The sequence below is a fragment of the Ovis aries genome, chromosome 8, assembly GCF_016772045.2.
Source record: "Ovis aries strain OAR_USU_Benz2616 breed Rambouillet chromosome 8, ARS-UI_Ramb_v3.0, whole genome shotgun sequence".
Lineage (NCBI taxonomy): Eukaryota > Metazoa > Chordata > Mammalia > Artiodactyla > Bovidae > Ovis > Ovis aries.
This window is the reverse complement of record NC_056061.1, coordinates 71502920-71520238: the sequence shown is the minus strand read 5'-3', so window position 1 is coordinate 71520238 and position 17319 is coordinate 71502920.

The window sequence follows — 17319 nt, the reverse complement described above, 5'->3', positions numbered from 1 at the left end:
TCTTGACTCTTAATGCCAGGGTGAATCCTAACTACACCTAGACAAAGAATTGTTCTTACTTGGTTTTTGAGGACTACTTAGGTTTGGAACTACTTAGGTTTTTTTTTTTAATTTTTCTTTTGTCATTTTGGATGTCTTCTTACACATTTCTTTTCCAGTTTCAGTTTGGAAAAAGAGTGCATGGGACCAAAAAAGAGCAATTGTTACAGAGGGGCAGAAGACCGAAATCTCTGATAAACAGAACAAACCGCTGCTGGAGGAGCGATGTAATTCTATTAGAACTGTATCGATGGGAGTTCACTGACTCTGATGTCTGGGGACTTCCCTGGAGCTGGAGAATCCTTTTGCTTTGCTCAGTTTTCAGTTAGAAAGTTAAACCTGAGGCTACCCTTTGCATTGAAAGACTGAAGATTCTTTTGAGATTGTTAGTGAATATTTTACTTGAGATATATGTGAAATTGGAGACATTTTAGTATAATTTTACTACTCTCAAATCCCTCTTAAAATAGTATCCATTAAAAATTCCTCTGAGTGGCTATATGTAGGGAAATTAAGAAATCTGGAAAAGCCTAATTTAGTGGGAAAGATTGAGGGCAAGAGAAGAAGGGGGCGGCAGAGGATGAGATGGTAGGATAGCATCAGTGACTCAATGGACATGATTTGAGCAAACTCCAGGAGATAGTGAAGGACAGGGGAAGCCTGGTGTGTTGCAGTTCATGGGGTCACAAAGAGTCAGACATGACTTAGAGACTGAACAACAACAATTTAGTGGTGATAATTCTTCTCTAGGGAGATTGAATGCAGAGAAGTTCAGCAGTAATCCAAGCTGCACTGTCTTTAGATGGAACAGTTTCTGGTTATAATCAAAGTATTAATATAAAATGAGGATAAACTTAGGAGATGGGGGAAAGTTCTGAGTGTGGATATATCTAAGTATTAACTTTAAAACACCAGGTATCAGCTTTCCTGTAGCAAGATTGGTTCTGGGTCTTGCCTTCCTGATCCTAACTGCGTTGGTCTGGATTCTCTCTGGAACTGGGTGAGGCTGGGTGGTCCTTGTCAAGAATCCATGACTCTGAATGGATAGGAGGCAGAGACTGAGGCCCTCATTTCCAATTCATTGGTTTTCTCTTTCCCCATTGCCTGCGCTGTGGCTGGCACACAGGGATACGCTATAAAAATTTATTGCATAAATCCTAACATGCAGTTTCCATCATATATATAATTCAGAAGACATATAAAGCTTGTTTCATAGAGATGATATCTGGGAAATTTTTAAAGACACTTCTCCTTCTGGAAGTCCTTCACCATTCAGTTCAGTTCAGTTCAGTTCAGTCGCTCAGTCGTGTCCGGCTCTTTGTGACCCCATGAATTGTGCTATGCAAGGCCTCCCTGTCCATCACCAAATCCTGGAGTTCACTCAGACTCACGTCCATCGAGTCCGTGATGCCATCCAGCCATCTCATCCTGGGTCATCCCTTTCTCCTCCTGCCCTCAATCCCTCCCAGCATCTGAGTCTTTTCCAATGAGTCAACTCTTCGCATCAGGTGGCCAAAGTAGTGGAGCTTCAGCTTTAGCATCATTCCTTCCAAAGAAATCCCAGGGTTGATTTCCTTCAGAATGGACTGGTTGGATCTCCTTGCAGTCTAAGGGACCGTCAAGAGTCTTCTCCAACACCACAGTTCAAAAGCATCAATTCTTCGGTGCTCAGCCTTCTTTACAGTCCAACTCTCACATCCATACATGACCACAGGAAAAACCGTAGCCTTGACTAGACGGGCCTTAGTTGGCAAAGTAATGCCTCTGCTTTTGAATATGCTATCTAGGTTGGTCATAACTTTTCTTCCAAGGAGTAAGCGTCTTTCAATTTCATGGCTGCAGTCACTATCTGCAGTGATTCTGGAGCCCCCCAAAATAAAGTCTGACACTGTTTCCCCATCTATTTCCCATGAAGTGATGGGACCAGATGCCATGATCTTCGTTTTCTGAATGTTGAGCTTTAAGCCAACTTTTTCATTCTCCTCTTTCACTTTCATCAAGAGGCTTTTTAGCTCCTTTTCACTTTCTGCCATAAGGGTGGTGTCATCTGCATATCTGAGGTTATTGATATTTCTCCCGGACATCTTGATTCCAGCTTCTGTTTCTTCCAGTCCAGCGTTTCTCATGATGTACTCTGCATAGACGTTAAATAAGCAGGGTGACAATATACTTCCTTGACGTACTCCTTTTCCTACTTGGAACAAGTCTGTTGTTCCATGTCCAGGTCTAACTGTTGCTTCCTGACTTGCATACAGATTTCTCAAGAGACGGGTCAGGTGGTCTGGTATTCCCATCTCTTTCAGAATTTTCCACAGTTTCTTGTGATCCACACAGTCAAAGGCTTTGGCATAGTCAATAAAGCAGAAGTAGATGTTTTTCTGGAACTCTCTTGCTTTTTCCATGATCCAGCAGATGTTGGCAATTTGATCTCTGGTTCCTCTGCCTTTTCTAAAACAAGCTTGAACATCAGGGAGTTCACAGTTCACATATTGCTGAAGTCTGACTTAGAAAATTTTGAGCATTACTGTACTAGCATGTGAGATAAGTTCAATTGTGTGGTAGTTTGAGCATTCTTTGGCGTTGCCTTTCTTTGGAATTGGAATGAAAACAGAACTTTTCCAGTCCTGTGGCCACTGCTGAGTTTTCCAAATTTGTTGGCATATTGAGTGAAGCACTTTCACAGCATCATCTTTCAGGATTTGAAACAGCTCAACTGGAATTCCGTCACCTCCACTAGCTTTGTTGGTAGTGATGCTTTCTAAGGCCCACTTGACTTCACATTCCAGGATGTCTGGCTCTAGATTAGTGATCACATCATCTTTTTTGTACAATTCTTCTGTGTATTCTTGCCACTTCTTAATATATTCTGCTTCTGTTAGGTCCAGACCATTTCTGTCCTTTATCGAGCCGATCTTTACATGAAATGTTCCCTTGGTATCTCTAATTTTCTTGAAGAGATCTCTAGTTTTCCCATTCTGTTGTTTTCCTCTATTTCCTTGCATTGATCGCTGAAGAAGGCTTTCTTGTCTCTTCTTGCTAGTCTTTGGAACTCTGCATTCAGATGCTTATATCTTTTCTTTTCTCCTTTGCTTTTCACCTCTCTTCTTTTCACAGCTATTTGTAAGGCCTCCCCAGACAGCCATTTCGCTTTGTTGCATTTCTTTTCCATGGGGATGGTCTTGATCCCTGTCTCCTGTACAATGTCACGAACCTCATTCCATAGTTCATCAGGCACTCTATCTATCAGATCTAGGCCCTTAAATCGATTTCTCACTTCCACTGTATAATCATAAGGGATTTGATTTAGGTCATACCTAAATGGTCTAGTGGTTTCCCTACTTTCTTCAATTTAAGTCTGAATTTGGCAATAGGAGTTCATGATCTGAGCCACAGTCAGCTCCTGGTCTTGTTTTTGTTGACTGTATAGAGCTTCTTCATCTTTGGCTGCAAAGAATATAATCAATCTGATTTTGGTGTTGACCATCTGGTGATGTCCATGTGTAGAGTCTTCTCTTGTGTTGTTGGAAGAGGGTGTTTGCTATGACCAGTGCATTTTCTTGGCAAAACTCTATTAGTCTTTGCCCTGCTTCATTCCACATTCCAAGGCCAAATTTGCCTGTTACTCCAGGTGTTTCTTGACTTCCTACTTTTGCATTTCAGTCCCCTATAATGAAAAGGACATCTTTTTTGGGTGTTAGTTCTAAAAGATCTTGTAGGTCTTCATAAAACTGTTCAACTTCAGTTTCTTCAGCGTTACTGATTGGGGCATAGACTTGAATAACAGTGATATTGAACGGTTTGCCTTGGAGATGAACAGAGATCATTCTGTTGTTTTTGAGACTGCATCCAAGTACTGCATGTTGGACTCTTCTGTTGACCATGATGGCTACTCCATTTCTTCTCAGGGATTCCTGCCCGCAGTAGTAGATGTAATGGTCATCTGAGTTAAATTCACCCATTCCAGTCCATTTTAGTTCGCTGATTCCTAGAATGTCAATGTTCACCCTTGCCATCTCTTGTTTGACCACTTCCAATTTGCCTTGATTCATGGACCTGACATTCTAGGTTCCTATGCAATATTGCTCTTTACAACATCGGATCTTGCTTCTATCATCAGTCACATCCACAACTGGGTATTGTTTTTGCTTTGGCTCCATCCCTTCATTCTTTCTGGAGTTATTTCTCCACTGGTCTCCAGTAGCATATTGGGCACCTACTGACCTGGGGAGTTCCTCTTTGGTATCCTATCATTTTGCCTTTTCCTACTGTTCATGGGGTTCTCAAGGCAAGAATACTGAAGTGGCTTGCCATTCCCTTCTCCAGTGGACCACATTCTGTCAGGCCTCTCCACCATGACCCGCCCATCTTGGGTTGCCCCACAGGCATGGCTTGGTTTCATTGAGACATTGGCTCCTGTGATTCATTGTCTTCTAGTTATGAGCATCTTCAAGAATAAGTTCTTGTCCTCAGACTCTCTGGATGTCTTCTGCTCTGATAGGTCCCCCATACTTCAAGGCTGGTAGTACCCAAAGGGAAGTGAAATCGCTCAGTCATGTCCGACTCTTTGCGACCCCATGGACTGTAGCCTACCAGGCTCCTCCGTCCATGGGATTTTCCAGGCAAGAATACTGGAATGGGTTGCCATTCCCTTCTCCAGGAGAACTTCCTAACCCAGGGATTGAACCTGGGTCTCCCACACTGTAGGCAGACGCTTAACATCTGAGCCACCAGGGAAGTCGGTAGTACCTAAATCTATCCCTAAATGTTTTCCCCTGACACAGTCTTATCTCAACCTGTCTGGTGTAAATTTTACCTGGCTCCCTTCTTCTTGGCCTAGTCTCTGTAGTCCTGGACTCTATTTCTGTTGACTCTCATGTTATTGTTATTTTTTTAAAGTATCCAGGCTTAACCTTGGACTCATTTTTTTTTAACCCAGTAGACACATATCCCCACATCCAGTCAGTTAATACATCCTGTATTAGACCCTTAGACTCTTTCTCATACTGCTTCTTTCCTATTATTTCTCTGTAATCACTCTGACTAAACCCTCTTGCTTCATTTTTACAGACTATGGATTATTGCAGCCTCCTACAAATTTTTTCCTGTCTGCAGTCTCACCATCCACAAATCATGTGGCATTCTGATGTAGACTCATTTTCCCTAAACAGATTTTCTCAAGTTACCAGTTTGCTGATTTATGTACAATTTTAGGTCCCACTATTTGGCAAAATACTTTTCAAACCAGTGACCTCCATTATTCCTGCAAACATTTAAAGCTCAGTCTTTCTCCCATGACTTGGTTTATGATAAACTTCTTGCCTGGAAACTCTTTCCTTCGCTCTCTGCTACCTGCCAGGGCTTAGATCTCTGACCACTTTCATGTAGTTTTATGTGACAGTTTCACTCTTCAGTGATCACATCTTTCTGCAGCCTTTAGAAGATGTAATGTTTCAGATGGTTTACTCTTGCTTTTTCTATAATAATTTCTTTGACTTTAGATATCTTACCTTGCATGTTACTGGTGGTCTCTTTGGTTCAATCCTGAGGATCTACAACATTCTATGGGCTTCATAAATATACTCTATGCTTTAAAAAATGCCACTGGCATATTACTTTGTTTTGTCATTTCTAATTGGTAATCACTAGCTATTTGAAATCCTAAAAGGATACCCACTATTATTTGAAGCTGTTTTGTAATTCTTGTATCCTTAGCATATTTTTGGATAGGCTTTCCAAACCATAAGTGGCTAAAGAGAGAGGATTCCCTCTGTGTTTTAGTTAAAAAAGCTAATGTTAATTCCATCATCCTGACCATAGAGAAAAATTTATTAGAGATGATTTGATATTCAGGCATTTTATTACTTTAATTATTTTATAAATAAAATTTATTTTATTTTTTATTTCATTACTTTTATTCTTGCATTTCTATAGTTGAAAACAAATGAACTCTACTTATTGCTCTCGTATCCAGAGTTTTCATCCTTAGTCCCTTAGTAGTTTTGTTGTTGTTTAGTCACTAATTCACATCCTACTCTTTTGCGACCCCTTGGACTGTAGCCCGCCAGGCTCTTCTGCCCATGGGATTTCCCAGGCAAGAATACTGGAGTGGGTTGCCATTCCCTTCTCCAGGGGATCTTCCTGATGCAGGGATTGAACCATGTCTCCTTCATTGACAGGTGGGTTCTTTGCCACTGAGCCGCCAGAGAAGCCCCTCTTAGTAGTAATAATGGCATTAAATAATAGTGACAGTAAAAGTAGTGGATATAAAAGCATCAGGCACAATTACAGTAATGTCTACCATTTACATGTGTATTGTGTACCAGGTACTGTGCTAGATATGGTTCACAGAGTATTGCCTTTCAGTTCAGTTCAATTCAGTCGCTCAGTCGTGTCCGACTCTTTGCAACCCCATGAATTGCAGCACACCAGGCCTCCCTGTCCATCACCATCTCCCGGAGTTCACTCAGACTCACGTCCATCAAGTCCATGATGCCATCCAGCCATCTCATCCTTGGTTGTCCCCTTCTCCTCCTGCCCTCAGTCCCTCCCAGCATCACAGTCTTTTCCAGTGAGTCAACTCTTCGCATCAGGTGGCCAAAGTAGTGGAGCTTCAGCTTTAGCATCATTCCTTCCAAAAGAAATCCCAGGGTTGATTTCCTTCAGAATGGACTGGTTGGATCTCCTTGCAGTCTAAGGGACTCTCAAGAGTCTTCTCCAACACCACAGTTCAAAAGCATCAATTCTTCGGTGCTCAGCCTTCTTTACAGTCCAACTCTCACATCCATACATGACCACAGGAAAAACCGTAGCCTTGACTAAACGGACCTTAGTTGGCAAAGTAATGCCTCTGCTTTTGAATATACTGTCTAGGTTGGTCATAACTTTTCTTCCAAGGAGTAAGCGTCTTTCAATTTCATGGCTGCAGTCACCATCTGCAGTGATTCTGGAGCCCCCCAAAATAAATCTGACACTGTTTCTACTGTTTCCTCATCTATTTCCCATGAAGTGATGGGACCAGATGCCATGATCTTTGTTTTCTGAATGTTGAGCTTTAAGCCAACTTTTTCACTCTCCTCTTTCACTTTCATCAAGAGGCTTTTAAGCTCCTCTTCACTTTCTGCCATAAGGGTGGTGTCATCTGCATATCTGAGGTTATTGATATTTCTCCCGGCAATCTTGATTCCAGCTTGCCTTTATCTTTATAAAACTCTACGGAGTATTAGTAGTCATCACTACAATGTCAGTCAACTTGCTCAAGGAGGCTGGTAACTTTTCTAAGGTCTACAGTTAGTATTTGGTAGGTCTGGAAACCAAGCTCAAATCTATCTAATTTTAAAGCCAATTCTGGTAATGTTGGTTAACTTACTGAAGTCAATAGGAAGAGGTTTTTTTTTTTTTTTTAAAAAAAAAGCAAACTACAGACTTTTATAAGCATTTGTTGGAACCTTCTTTCATACTGTGTCTGCCTGAGATTATCTGAATTCCAAGTTTTCTGAAGTTACTAATCTATGGTCTATACAAGCTTAGCAAATTTGAGCAGTTCAGAGATCCAATATAGGAATATCAGCTCTTTAACTCCATTATCCATTTATCAGATATTTAGGCTTGAATTTTCAAGATACTTCTCTGTTTCTGTAAACCAAATGTGTAATAATCTGGAGCTCATTTTAATCTTGACTTCTGCAATGTGGACTAATAAGTCCACTAGAAAAATTATAGTGTTTTTGGACTATATGAAGACAGACCGTGGAACTTAAGTTATTTGATTGAGTTGATCCTAGTTGTAATTGTATCATTTTTCACTTATTTGAGATTTCAGTTAGAACGTGCTCTTGGCAGTGCAGCTGCTGTGTATGTTGGAGAGGTGACGTGTGAAGCTGGTCCATAGTTGAACCACTTGCTGTCTGACAAGTTTGCATTTGTTTGTGGTTCATTTGATAGTTCTATGTGATGTGTGCATGATTTGCTCTTGGTACTGACTCAGAAACCAGAAACATTTAACATAGAAATAAGAATATTTTTGCATTGGCCTTTTGGAAGCTTTAAAATTGCTTAGTTGTTTCAAGATGTTGTGCATTTTGTTTTTCACCGGATCACACTGGTTAAGAGTTGAGAGAGGTACAGTTATAGAATTAGTGTTTCTCTGATCTCATTTTTCCTTACTATCGTGGAAGCTGTAATTCCCTTCTAAAGAATCCTCTAGGTACCAACTAGAGAGGAGTGAGTTTTATTTCAGTTCCCCTCTATGAGTGTCTCAGAATATTCAAGAGCAGTCTCTTGCTCTAGTGTTGGTACCATGATGGTGGAGATGGTTCTAGAAAACTTCTGCAAATGTGCCTCTTGCTGTTGCCAAAACTATAGTTTGCATTTCTTTGTGGATGCTAAAGTAGCAGCTGTAAGGAAGTCAGAAGCTGTTCTAATCATTCAGAGCTGAGCATCGATGACCTTACATCATGCCATGTGTCCTACTAAATGGGGAGACTTCTACCTGGTGTACGTACTCCCTTGTCTCAGATCAGAGCCATTTGTATTTCCTGATGGCTCGCAGACAATTTAGTTTAGTCACAGTCATTTATAATAGACTTGGGCCAAGTTCATGGGATCTGGGGCTGAGGGCATATCTGAATATCAGTTAGATGCTGTGTTGGAAATTGGTGCTCTTTAGCCTGAAGGTAGGTTCCTTCCCAAGAGCCATGCTAATTAACTGCTGGACAGCAGTTCCAGAATCCCTCAGATTTGCCCTTTGGATATAGCTGAGTCTTACTGCATTTACAAGATAGGTCCAAGTTAATTCAACATGTTGCTGTCAGCTAAGCATTTGTGTTGGCAAAAAGTGCATTCCTTTGTGAAATACATTAGTTATTATGTTCCAGTTAGTGCAAGAAGAATCTAAGGTAAATTTGTTGTAAGTGGTCCCCTTCCCTTATCTTCCTCCCTCTTTTCCTTTATTTCTCCCTCCCTTCTTCCTTTTCTCTTTTTCTTCTTTCCTTTCCTTTTCCTGTCCTTCCTTCTTGCATTAATTCAGTTTCCCTGTTGGCAGATGGGGGTGAGCTTTCAGTACAAGCAGAGTTTATCTGCCTCAGTTGCACTCACAGTGTTGCTATACGAGAGCTTTTGTGTCCTCCGATTTTTGGTTGGCATCTAGTGATGACATATTATTATTGTTTCAACTTTATCACAACTCTACTTCAGAAAAAAATACTGCCCATACCCTGCTAGGTAAGTACTGTATTTTTTGTAGGTTAGTGCTCCTTTTCAGTTAAGGGAGTGGGGTCCATCCTCATTTTCCATCGTGGTTGGATCACAAGACACCTTATGCATTCAAACTTTTCTCAAGTCATGAGTGATGCTTGGTATTGTGATATGCTGCATGGTACTTCATCTTCCTACAGTCAGGAAAACAGCATTGGAAATCTGAATAGTCTTAAGTTGTGGGATGTTTGTGAATATTTATCTACACATTTAGAATGTTTCTGACAGGATTGGCTTAACTGTACATTTACTATTGAGTAGTGAGCAAACTTCTTGTAGGAAAAGAAACTGTTATTTGTCAGGATACCATTCTGGATGCCGATATGCAGTGGGAAGTCCTGCGTATCAGCCCTGGGTCGTATCAACCCTGACACTCTTGGAGCTTACGGTGCAGCAGGAAAGGCATCCACTGAAGATGTAAGTAAGAGCACAGAGCTAGAGGATCTAGTGGGGGCTTCCCTGGTGGCTCAGTGGTAAAGAATCTTCAAGAGACATGAGTTTGATCCCTGATCTGGTAAGATCCCACATGCTCTGGAGCAACTAAGCCCACATACCGTAACTATTGAGCCTGTGCTCTAGAGCTCGGGAGCTGCAACTACTAAAGCTGTGTGCCTTAAAGTCTGTGCTCCGCAATGAGAGAAGCCACCACAATGAGAAGCCTGAACACTGCAATGAACAGTAGCCCCTGCTTGCCACAACTGGAGGAAATTCACCAGCAATGGAGACCCAGCACAGCCAAAAATAAGTAAATAAAATTATATCAGAAAGAATCTAACAGAAAGTTTCTCTCTTCACTGTAAAATCTGAAGAGAGATGCAATGTGAACATATTAATTTCAACATCTAGAGACAAATATAAATAGTTGTTTACATGGTAGTTGTTAGGTGGAGTATGGAAAGATTTAGAAATAAAACACTTTGAAGAGGCATCATTCTTGAGCACATTCAAGTATAGCCACCATGGCTCAATTTCAGTTTCCTTTACTAGGAAGGAATACTTAACTTAAAAAAAAAAATGCACTCAAGAGAATATAAAATCTTTGTCTCCTTTTGGACAAATGCCTTACTAAACAGATGGACTTTGTCTGATGCCCTAGACTGCTAGTTTATTTGTGTGGTTTGGGCCAGAAGAGAAAAATTTCAGAGTTCCACGACTTTTATAGAAGAAACACTGTTTTATCATCCACCCTATTCAATTCTAGAAGTTTTCACCAGTGTACAGGGAGAAAAGCATCTGTAAGGCCATCGGATTCTGGAATTCTTAGACCACACAGATTAATGATCAACACCTTGATGCACACCTGGAGGGTAATCATTTGGCAGATTGCAGGCCACAGGTGTGAAGCCAATACAGTACATGAATTAAAATTTTTCTAGGTGATTTTCAAACAAGCTGCCAATATTGTATTTCTTATCAATTTAGTCTACTGCCACTTACACTAAGTAAGATAATATAAAGAAAGATTTTGCAAAGCAAACAATACTACACAAATACAACTGGATCCTTGTGCAGGTAATTCATATGGTAATTGTGAGTCTGTTTCAGCCCAGGAAGAAACAACCAGGAGAATAATGATTCCATAGTACAAGTATGCATTTGCTTGATTAATTTAATTTTATGAATTAAATTGGAGCTTCCCAGGTGGCTCAGGGGTAAAGAATCTGCCTGCCAAAGCAGGTGAAACAGGTTGGATCCCTGGGTTGGGAAGATCCCCTAGAAAAGAAAATGGCAACCTGCTCTGACATTCTTGTCTGGCAACCCCTATGGACAGAGGAACCTGGTGAACTATGGTCCCTGGAGTTGCAAAGAGTCAGACACGATTTATTGACTAAACAAAAAATAAATGAATTAAATTAATCCACCCCCTCCTCAGCCTTTTCTTTCTGAAGCTCTGGATTACAGCAGTTGCTAGTGACCATAACTGTAAAGTTTTTGTGTCCCAGGATGGACCACATACTATTATTAATTTGATGATCTAAGAAATATCATGCAATACATGAGTACACCAAATGAGATTTAGATGAGGCAACTATGTCTAAGGAGCAATCTTTCTCTAATCTCTGTATTTTCCGTTCTCTGGGGCATAAAGTGAAAGTGAAAGTGAAGTCGCTCAGTCGTGTCCGACTCTTTGCCACCCCATGGACTGTAGCCCACCAGGCTCCTCCCTCCATGGGATTCTCCAGGCAAGAGTACTGGAGTGGGTTGCCAGCATAGTCAAGTGGGAAATATCTTTCTGGGACCTTCTGTATCCAATAGCCTGTAAAAGTATGTAACATTATTGTAATAGGCACTGGCTTGGAAATAAGAGAGAATGGAGTTTGGTGTCCAGGTATGCCAATTATTAATTATGGTCTTTTGATAAGGTATTGGGGCTTTCCAGGTGGCGCTGCTGGTAAAGAACCTGCCTGCCAATCAAGAGACATAAGAGATGTGGGTTTGATCCCTGGGTTGGGAAGATTCCCTGGAGGAGAGCATGGCAGCTCACTCCAGTATTCTTGCCTGGAGAATCCCATGGACAGAAGAGCCTGGTGGGCTACAGTCCATAGGATCACAGTCAGACATGACTGAAGCAACTTGGCACAAGCATGATAAATTATTGACCTCTCTGGATGAGTTGACTGCTGTTTATAATGGAAACTGAAAAGAAGCTGCTGGACAGATAGGAGGAAAAGCTAGATAGGATGGTATCCCAGAAGCCCTGTAGATTGTGTCTCCTTGAGAATTATTGAATCCTGAATCCTGGCTTTCCTAAGGATACTAATATCTGCTCTAAGCAATTGTGTCAAATATTGCCCATCAGCTGATGAAACATCAATCAAATGCTTCATCATTGAGAAATGAAAGAGATAAATGAGATGAAATGAGATGGGCATTGCTGGGGAAAAGGAACGCAAAGAAAGTGCTTTTCCCCCTCTTTTGGATGTCAGAAATAATAGCTTTATTATCTACTGGGAAGTCATCAATAAACAGATATGGAATAATTGATGATAATGGAGACAAAGAGACAAGATACTGGAACAATATCCTTGAGAAGAATATTAGAGGTAGATTAAATGGGATACAATCTTCAAGAGAAAGTACAAGTCTTAGTCTATACCTTCCACAATTTGTCTTCAAATAAATTAGTTTTTTCAGTAAGGGATAATTTCACTTCCATACTTCCATGGTCCTCATTGCTCATATTTCTCAAATATTTCTAACATTCATTGTGAAAGGGTTACTATTCCTTTCAACCCAGCACTAAGTTTTCTCTCCTTAATGCAGTCTCCTCCAAAGTCTCCTGCAGAGACCAAAGATGGTGTCTTTCTAGAGACCATCAAGTAGATCTGAAGACCAGTAAGTAGATGCTACCAGACACCTAAGATGATAACTCAAGTTGGAAATTAATTCAATTTCAGTTATTTGCCAGCTAAGTCAAATAACATGTCATATTAGTTTATGTGACTTTCATATTCTATCACAAGAAAGCTTTTCAAACTCCACTGTTTATGTTTAAATTTATTAAATTGGAATAAAATTTAAAACTCATTTCTTTAGTCATACCAGTTACATTTTAAGTGCTTATTAGCTGTATATAGATAGTGACTACAGTTTTGGAGAATTCTGATACATAACTTTTCTGTTTATTGGAGAAAATGCTGTTAGACAACACTAGGATCAATTTTGTAATACTGTGGTCCACAGATATTGTTAGGGTACTTCCCTCCACAATGCTCAATGTCCCACAGTGATGTATAAACAGACACATATATAAAATGAACATGTATAAACACAAGGATGATGCTAACTGGGATGTGTCTGGAAGCTTCATAGAGAACACTTGGAGCAGAATTGTTATGAAGAATAAACTTTTGATTGGGGAAGGGAGAATTCATTCCTAATTGGGGAAATGAACATCATGAACAAAATTATTGGAATGTGAGAATGCACGAAAGGAAGTTAGTGTGCATAAGCATTCAAGGTGATAGTTTGATCCTCTACAACTATGTTAATTAAGCAGAAGCAAACAGAAAACAACCTCTACCTCGCCCTCACAACCCCCACCCCCCCCAACCCCCGCCGCCGCCAAAAAAAAAGAATGCCTAAACTTTGGGCATTCCCAAAGGAATAAATGGGAAACAAGATGTCATTTATTAGTTGGGTTACTGTCAATGCTTATTGTGTTGAGTTCTGATGAGGCTCGTTTGGAATATGCAGTTTATAGTGAAGGCCTATGATAATCTTTCCTATTTTCTCTGCACAAATGCAAATTTGGGGACATTTCACACTCAGGCCAGCTTTTTGGCAAAGGGAGCTGAAGTGATGCCAGCTAACTTAGGCACACAGGTGAGGAAGGGAGATGAGCTAGGTGATCAGTCTCAGCAAATGGAAGAAACGGGAAGCAGATAAGTGTATGTCCATTGATGATGCTCTTTTCCCTCTCACAGTGACATCATCCACTTGTGATCAAGACCCTGGCAGTGTTCAAGGAATTTATATATTTTTTATGTATTCGATAAGACTGTTGAATACTTTTATAAATCTGTAAAATCTCTTCATCTAATCTACTTAGGTTTTCTATATGGGTGGTCATGCAAGCTGAAAAAGAGGGGATTTATTTCTTCTACTTCATTATTTCTAGTTTATTTCTCTTATGCTATATTATTATGTTGACTTGAACATCAATAGAATACTGCATAGCAGAAGTGATAATGCAGAGTTTTTGTTGTCTTTATAGTTGACTTTAAAAGGAATGTTTTCAAAGTTCTATCTTTAAACATAATGCTTGCTATAAAGATCTTTGTAAATACATTTTCTCAGGTTAAGACAGTATTCTTCTAACTATAATTTAACAGTTTTTTAAAAACCAGAAATATATATTGAGGTTTACCATAGCTTGTGAGTTTTAAAAATATATTTAGGTAGTAAGATGACTTTGCTCCCTGAATCTGTTGATAGGGTAAATTTTGTTGATTAATTTTTCTTACTTAGTCACTCTTGTTTCCCAAGAAAGGATAAAAAATACATGTTTGTGAGCACATTTTTCATATAACCTATTGGATTTGATCTGCAAATGTTTTATTTGGCTACTAATATAAGTAAAATTGGCCAATGTGTTTATTTTCTTTTACTCTGACAGTTTTGATATCTGGACTTGTTGGCCTAATAAAACAAGGTAAATGATTATTATTATTATTTCTTTTATTTCTCTGGAACAGCTAGTATAAGATTGGGGTAGTCTGTCTCTTGAAGTCCTGTCCATATGTTTTTCCAAGTGCCTCTTTTTTTTCTATGGAGCTCAAGTAGCTACTTTTATTAAAAAAAAAAAAAAAAAAACTATTTCTGTAACTTTAAATATTTTGAGGAGAGAGGATGTTGTGTCAATGTGTGTTTAATCAGCCATACTTATCTTAAATTACTCTTTAAAGAAGATCTGCAATTAAAAATGTAAAAGGAAAAACAGTAGTTTGAGAAGAAAAACTAGTAAATCCGAAAATGTCTAGAATAGAGGAAACTTAAATGTGTTTGTGGGAAGATAGAGAAACCAGAAAGAACAATTTCACAAAAGAAAAGAGAGAAACTTAGAAGAAACTAAAGAGGCTTGATATCTCAAGACTAAGAGGGAATTTCATTGAACATGAAAGATGAGGACATGGATTTGTCATGAGTGACATTGGTCAGACACTTTGGCATTGTTTCAGTAAGGTTAAGTTATGGTAAGATTATCATCCATTTAGAGGGAGAACTTTATGTCTGTATTAGGGTTTTGTTTTTATTTGTTTGTTTTCCAACTCTGATCAGTTCTCCTGATACCAAATAGGTGACTTAAAATTCAATTCAATTCTGACATTTCTACCTGGAGTTAGTGTCAGATCCCACAAGTTAAGCACTCAGTCCCATAAGACTGCCTCTGCCTCCCCAACCCCTTTAGATGCCAATCACAAGCCCAGGCTGTCACCTGTATTCTTAAGTGACTGGATGTATATTGAAGGTTCCCACACTCATCCTTGGTTCAATAATTTGCTAGAATGACTCACAGAACTCAGGACAACAGTTTACCCGTTTATTATAGAAGGATACAATTTAGGAACAACTAGATAGAAGAGATGCACAGGACAAGGAACGGGGAAGGGCTACAGATCTTCCATGCCCTCTTTAAGAGCACCATCCTCCCAAAATCTCTGTGTGTTCACCAGGGAAAAGTTCTCTAAATCCATTAGTTAGGATTTTTTACAGAGTCTTGGTTATGTAGACATATTTGATTAAATCATTGGCTATTGGTGACTAAATTCAGTCTCCAGCCTCTCTCTCTCCCAGGGGGTCAATAGGTGGACTTGGAAGCTTTAACCTTCTAATCACTTGGTTGCTTCCCCTGGCTACCATCTCTCCATCCCTAGGAGCTATCCAGGGGCCCCCAGCCACTAGTCAGCTCATTAACATACAAAAGGACACATCATTTCAGAGATTCCTAGAGTTTTTGGAGCTGTGTGCCAGGAAACAGAAAGGGGAAGGCAAAGACCAAATGCAAGAATACCTGTTTTCTTGCTCTTTGCTTTGTCACACTTCACAGATACTGATTTTTAAAAAATTGAAGGTTTGTGGTAACCCTATATCAAGCAAATATATCAGTGCCATTTTTCCAACAGCACTTACTCAGTTCATTTCTCAGTGTCACATTTTGATAATTCTTGGAATATTTCAAACTTTTTCATTATTGTTATATGTGCTCAGATATAGTTAAATTTTAGCACTGACGTATTTTTAAATTAAAGTATGCATATGTTTTTAAGGCATTGTGCTATTGCACACTTAATAGACTATAGTACAAAGACATAACTTTTCTGTTCATTAGATAAGCAAAAAATATTCATGTAACTTGCTTTATTGTGACGCTTACTTTATTTTTGTGGTCTGGAACAAAACCTGCAATATCTCCAAGGGATACCTGTGTATATTTCTTATGTCACAGTGTCAATCTGCACACAGATAACCAGTCTTTCAAGGATGAACTCTACCAAATCAATTCACGATAAACTGGTGCCTAATCCAGAATGCCAGTGTTTTATAATAGAATGTATACAGGTCACAAGGACTGGATGGTGGGATATTCAGCATATTTTCTCTAGATAAGAAGGTTCCCTAGAAGTCAAATTACAAATAGAATATTGGTTGATGATCACAGAATCAGTATAAAAAGGGTTAATTGGATGATTTTCATGGTTACTGAGCTATGGTTACCCGAAGAAGAATGTAGGAATCTATATACCAGGAGAACTGGCTCATGGATAGAATCTAAATGTCTACTGATGGAAGAAGAGATAAAGAAGTTGTCGTATATCTATACAATGGACTACTATTCAGCTATACAAAAGAATGGATTCTTGTCACTTGTGACAATATAGAGGACATTGAGGGCATTATGCTAAGTGAAATAAGTCAGACAGAGGAAAATAAACACTGTATGATCTCACATATGCAGAATATCAAGACAAACAAAACAAAGAAAAAACAAACTCACAGATACAGAGAACAGATTGGTAGTTGCCAGAGGTAGAGGGTGGGCAAAATGAGTTAAGAAGGTGAAAGGTATGAAACTCCAGTTATAAAATAAATGAGTCATTGGTATGTAATTTAAAAAGAAAAAAAGGAGAGAGAGAGAACTATCTCATTTAGACCTACACATGTTGGGGACAGTTTTACAGTATAGGTCATAGCTGCCCTTAGACATCATTTTTTATGCTTCATGCTAATTCTTATTTGCACATTATAACAATGATAAAGAATTTCTACCTCATTTGGTACTATTCCTCCAGCTATAATTCTAGCCTCCATAATGCTTTATTGATACATTCTCTGTATGTGTGTGTGTTAGTCGCTCAGTCATGTCTAACTCTTTGCGACCCCATGGACTGTAGCCCTCCAGGTTTCTCTGTCTATGGAATTCTCTAGGCAAGAACACTGGAGTGGATTGCCATTCCCTTCTCCAGACAGTTTGTGTACAGGCTAGGTATAAATTCACTCACCTAATCTTTGTAATTATATGAAGTA